This window comes from Sinocyclocheilus anshuiensis, unplaced genomic scaffold, assembly GCF_001515605.1.
Source record: "Sinocyclocheilus anshuiensis isolate Anshui unplaced genomic scaffold, SAMN03320099.WGS_v1.1 scaffold1838, whole genome shotgun sequence".
Lineage (NCBI taxonomy): Eukaryota > Metazoa > Chordata > Actinopteri > Cypriniformes > Cyprinidae > Sinocyclocheilus > Sinocyclocheilus anshuiensis.
Window position 1 is genome coordinate 10,811 of NW_015546122.1, and position 6,510 is coordinate 17,320.

Genomic DNA, 6,510 nt, shown 5'->3' on the forward strand with positions numbered 1-6,510 from the left:
GAGCATATTACAGTGTCTGACATCGTACTTGCAAGTTCACACACCTCTTTAATGTTATTTTTAGTGATCTCCGACTGGCGAAGTCGAACATCATTAGCACCGGCGTGGATAACAATCTTACTGAATGGATGTTTAGCATTAGCCAGCACTTTTAAATTTGCCAAGATGTCAGGCGCTCTGGCGCCCGGTAAACATTGGACTATGGTGGCTGGTGTCTCTATTTTCATGTTCCATACAATAGAATCACCAATAACTAGGGCACTTTCATCAGGTTTCTCAGTGGGTGCGTCATTGAGTGGGGAGAACCTGTTTAATGTTTTGATCGGAACGGTAGAGCGGTGTTTTGACCCGCGACTATGCTGCCTCACAGTCACCCAGTCGCCCTGCTGCAGAGGCATTGTAACCGGAACCGAACAATGTATAGGACTCCCTGAGCTAGTCGCATCCAAAGCCGTATCTACAGCCCTCACATTCTTACTATCCTCAATTAAAGTTTGGATGCGTGTCTCCAGTTCTGAAATCTTCTCTGTCAGCCTAACTATTTCCCTGCATTTATCACATGTGAATCCCTCGCTGTCAGGGACGTGCACAGACATTTTGAGGGGCAGGGGCTCAAGTGGAAAAAAGGGCACTTCTCATATTTATTTTAATGTTTTCCTAAACAAAACGTTAAATATATTAGGGCTGTGCGATATTGACAAAAATAAATCTCGATATTTTCTGGGATTTTATCGATAACGATAATTAGACAACATTTTGCTGAGTGTGTTAATGTGCTGATATCTGAGAAGGATAAGGTTGATAAGGACTACCGTAGACAGCTGACTTCTAAAGTTTTTGCATATTCTGCATATTCTGTGTGGTGATCAGTTCACAGCAGTGATAGAAATTTATCTTTTCCAATAAGTTTAAATTGATTTTTACCTTTTATCGGCATTTTTCCTGTATAAAGCCATTTTTTCTAAAAGTGTGCATCATCTTTTCAATCAAATTCTTAAATTAAATCAGTCAATTAGAATAATAAGTCTTTTAGGCTGTTACCAAGCAAATTAAATCAGTATTGATAAAATTAATATTTGCAATGCAGAGAAAACACAGAAGCTGCGTTAGAAGGGGCATTTAGATGCATTTACACACTGTTTAATGCAGGACATGAATGTATTTAACATGCAGTTACAAATGCATTAATACTGTTTTGATATTTTAAACATAAAACGTTGAATACTGATATTTGATTTTTTTTATTTTTTATGAAAAGATACTTTTAATGTGAAATTAAAACTGCCAGTAGGTGGCAGCAAGTCACTATTAATAAGTGAGTCACTGCGATTGAACCGAATCATTTAAACGGTTGATTCATTCAGTAACAAAACAGCCATGTTGCTCAGAGATGCAAATCGGAATATATTTGTTGGCGAAATAGAGCAAAAACAGTCAATATTGTGTCTAAAACGTAAGTGTCTTAATATTAAATTCTTGTTTATTGAACTGCTGTGTAAAAATAAATAAATAAAAATTGTAATGCTGCTTTTTGGTGGAAAAAGGTCAGTCTTCGCGTGATACTGATTAACTATATGAAATGATATAAATATATACATTTCTGCCCCCATATCTTGAATTTTGTGATCATTCTAAATGCATTTTAATAAATTGAATCATGCAGTGAAAGAACGCGCACTGGTCTAAACTAATAGACTTCCTATTGCTAAACTTTAGCTAACTTACATGGCAGCTCTCATGAGTCATGGATGTTAGCAAAGACAAATTAACTATATTTGCCTTTTGGATAATTTGCTGTAAATTCGAGGCTCAGGTAGCTTCTTTTGTTCCTCAACACTCACCTCCACACCAAGACAAACACAACTGGAAAGGGAGGGCTTCACTTCTGTGGCTCTCTGCCTGTCTGTGACTGTGATGTGCCGATCAATGTGTGCTACACTGCTGTGCTGTGCTGTGCGCGGAGATGCGGAGGGAGAAAGGCATCGGAACTCGATAGAGTCTCAACATTTCCCCACCCGACCTGATATTTAGATTTTTTTTTGTTTGACAGAGAAAGCTGTGTGCAAACAGAAACACTCACGCACACATATATACATATATTAATTTATTAAAAAAATAAATAAAAACACTCCCCAGAAAAAAGGGCACTTTCTCTCGAGGAAGAAAAAGGGCAGGTACTCAAGCCCCCTTTGATGTCTGTGTGTGCACGTGCCTGCTCGCTGCTGACAGAGAGATAAACTGTACATGTGGCAAGTGGTGCAAACAACAACAGCAGGAGAAGAAGCCATTACTCACCGTGATTGATGAATGATTCTTACTTACCACAGTTGTTTGATGAACTAGTTAAAAAAACGGAGCGAGAGAGAAAATAAACGGAGCGAGAGAGAGAAAAAAAAAGAAAACAGCAATAGGCGCGAATGGAAATGCTAATGAGAAGCTAACCGGCTAACGAATGCTAACGCGCTGCAGGTGCACTGCACTCGCAGTTCTAGAATAAAAGTGAACGATTAAATTAATCAGATTAGGTGAACTTACTCCCGAACATGTTTTTGGAACCAGCATAACTTGAGTAAGCGAGGTTTGGGTTAATCAACTGAGAGTTCAGGGTATATGTGATGCCAAGTTAACCTTGCTTTCTGGAATACACCCCTGGTGAAAACTCTTTATGCATTTTGGCAGTTTATTTACAGGCCAGCAGTGTTTTGGGGCCTGAAAAAGTAAACTTTTGAAAATGGGTTTTAAAGTGCATGTTTTTGAAAATGATACTGTTATCATCTCCATGTAAACTACAAAACGCAAATTAGTGAAAAAGGTGGCGTCATGCACATTCGTATTACGTGCTTGTGTAGTGTTTCTTTACAAAGCAAACTTTTCAAAAAACAAACTGTTTTTAGTACAGTGTTGTCATGTAAATGTACCCTTACTGACCAATATCATTCCAACCCCCGCAGCATGTTCACATTGCTCTTTCACATACAATTCAAATCAACAGTGATTAATACTGTCAAGCTCCTCAAAAATCATCATAAATGTCACACAGGAACAGGTTTTTTTCCCATTAAAATTCAGTTAATTTGTGGTGAAGCAAAACATTACTTTGTTAACATGTTAGGAATAAAGGGTCTTAATAGGGGTATGGGTAGGATGAATACTATGTGCCCTAAATACATCCATCCATCTATTTTCTGAATTGATTATCATCTGTAGGTTCGAGAGAGGGCCGGAGCCTATCCCAGCATCTCGGGCCACCGGCTGATAAAACCCTGGACAGATGGCCAGTCCACTCCAGAGCTAACATACAGACACATATTTTGCACTCCCAATCACACCTACTGACAATTTAACAGCTCCAACTCACTTACGCTGCACGTCTTTGGATTGTGGGGGAAACTGAAGTAATCAGAGGAAACATGCAGACAGGGGGAAAACATGCAAATTCACACAGAAAAGTTTCTCATACCTGTCACCTCCTAGCTGTGAGGCAACAGTTCTAGACCCACTGAGCCATAGCTTTCACATTTTTCTCATGTTGATAAAATTACAGCTTGATTTTGAATGATGCACAATAAGAATATAGAGATATAGGCTAAGATGGGGTATAGTATACTGTATATGACATGAAAAGTCATACATTCTTCAAAAGTTTAGCCAGGGGGCTTCCTGCCCCAGTTTTGCTACATTTTGTGATATTACAAATAATCAGCAATTGTTTCTATTTATTCTATTTAGTTGTTCGCTTAACAACACATTGGATGATGCATCATCATCTTTAGATTACTTTTGACCTCACTCGTTTATCACATTGATTTAAACAGGATAATCTTATACCATATTGACATAATAATACAAAGAGTAAGAAAATGTATTCCGTTTGTTGTTATCAACAACATGAATTGCATTAAACATGACATTACATCAAGGCTTCCCAAACTGGGTTTGTGAAGAACTGCAGGGGGTTTATGAGTTTAATGAAAAGCTAATAATTAATTAAATCATAAACATTTTAAATTAAAACAAATAATTTTAAAATTAATCAAAATTATTATAAATATTTTATTTGTTTACCTGCATGTCATGTGACCATGACCAATGTCAGAGAACCATGAACATGCAAATGTGATACTTCGTTATTAAAATACTTATTTTAAAATCTCAGAAGTACTTCAAATAAAAATATAGCTGCAAGCAGCGATGGTGCAAATGCAAACGCCACCCCGGTGGCATCAGGAGAACGGTGCACAGCGGGCACATGCATTTACAGTAACCCTCTGGCAGTCTGGTTTTAAGGGATACGGCGGTCCTTCAAGAGTCACTCAAAACTTATCTGTCCATAAAGCCTAGAAAAATTAGTCTTAATTAGTGTTATTCTAATTAAGTGAGGGTCATTTTTTAGGATTTTTTTTACCTAAGAAAAGTCTCTCAGAACCTGACACCTTGTAATTCTGGAGACTCCAGGAAAGTTGCAGTTCTGGAAAATGGTGGTGCTGGAGACTAAATGCTTCCGGATGGTTTCACACCTAATTCTTCACATTAATTCTTAATTCTTTTACACATTCAGACACGATCAGGTGCAGAACTGACACTCTGTCAAGTCTGCATCAAATCAAGCACTCCTTAATCACAGGTAAACTGTCTGATCAGTTGTTTGACATGAGAAGTGCTCCACAAAAAAGCTATGGTTTGTAGACATAAGAGTTGATATGACAAATACATATTTTGAATATACTGTGTGAACTCATTGCCCCGTTAGCCTGGAGAGCTTTATTTTCCCTCCTCAATAAGTTTTGTCAGCTGTTTTGTTTATTGGTCTAATTCTTGTTTTATAAAGCATTGTTCCAAAATTAATAGGCATTAGTAAGCAGTTTATAAATACAGCTATAAATGTTTTGTTCTTGAGCATATCTATAATGTTTAATCAGGTAACAGGTTAAAGTGGCGATGAGGTCTTAAAATGTATAGAAAGAGTCTTAAAAAAGGTCTTAAAAGGTATTAGGTATTAATCCATGATTCCTGTATATACCCTGTTAAAAGAGAAGCGTTATCCGACAAAAGAGGACATTTAATAACATGGTTTTTTTACTCCACAACATCAGCCGAGTGTTTGAAATAAGTTTTTGTCACAAATGAGGCAGATAATATATTCTATACGGCAATAAAGGCTGTGTCGATTAGCATTGGATTATAAATATAGTTCATTATTTCTAAATTTTCTAAATTATTACAAACCAGTAATTTAGGAGTTCATAAGATCATTTAGAAAGTGTAAGTAAATGATTAAAATGATTAATAAATGTACATTTATAAATCTTATTATTTAGACACATGATAATAGTTGCTCAGTGTGTTAAAACCAGTTAAACTCTGCGGACCCGGATCCGGGTCCAAAATCGCGTTAAAAATGTTTATGCTTCATTTACATAGCCTTCCTTATATGGTATCAGCCCATACATGGGTTCATTTGAAAGCTTGGAGTGTCTTCTTTACAAAGAATACTATTCCTTTTGGTTTTTATATTCATAAAGCAGTAAAATTAAGCTTAGAAATGTATTCGTCCCACACACGAATTTCCGCCTAACCATCTACTCCGTAATCACAGGTAAACGGTCTGATCACTCAGATGTTTGTCTTGAGAAGTGTTCCACAAAACAGCTATGGTTTGCAGACAGTTATAAGAGTTGATGTGACAAATACATCTTTTGAATATACTGTGCAAACTCATTGTCCCGTTAGCTTGGAGAGCTTTATTTTCCCTCCTCAATAAGTTTTGTCAGTTGTTTTGTTTATTGGTCTAATTCTTGTTTCTTGGGTTGCATTGATTAGTCACTCAATTCTCTTGTGATTCATTCCCACCTTCTGAAGTATGTTGAGGTCTTAAAATGTATGGAAAGAGTCTTAAAAAAGGTCTTAAAAGGTATTAAATTTAACTCCATGATTCCTGTATATACCCTGATTAAAAAAAATTGTTAACACTTTATAATAACTGCACACTATGAATCATTTGTTAAGCATTAGTAAATAGTCAGTTCATCCTTTATAAAGCATTGTTCCAAAATTAATAGGCATTAGTAAGCAGTTTATAAATGCAGCTATTAATGTTTTGTTCTTGAGCATATCTATAATGTTTAATAATTGTATTTTCATACTTTATTAATGATCAATTTATCATTTCTAAATTATTACATTATTTACAAACCAGTTATTTAGGAGTTGTCAGTGGTTCATAAGATCATTCAGAAAGTGTAAGTAAATGATTAATAAACTATTTAAATGTAGCCTACATATATAAATATTATTTAGACACATGATAATAGTTGCTTAGTGTGTTAATAACTGCTTTATTGACACGTGTTCCTGTTGTAATTCATGATTAAGTCAGGTAGTTATAAAACATTCAGTAGTTGCCAGCCATCTATTTTTGTGAGCTTTTCTAAAGTGAGGACTATTTATACCTTGTTACGCATTTACAAAGGAGATTTAAAAGCTCATTAATCTTCCAAACAGAAAAGTTAA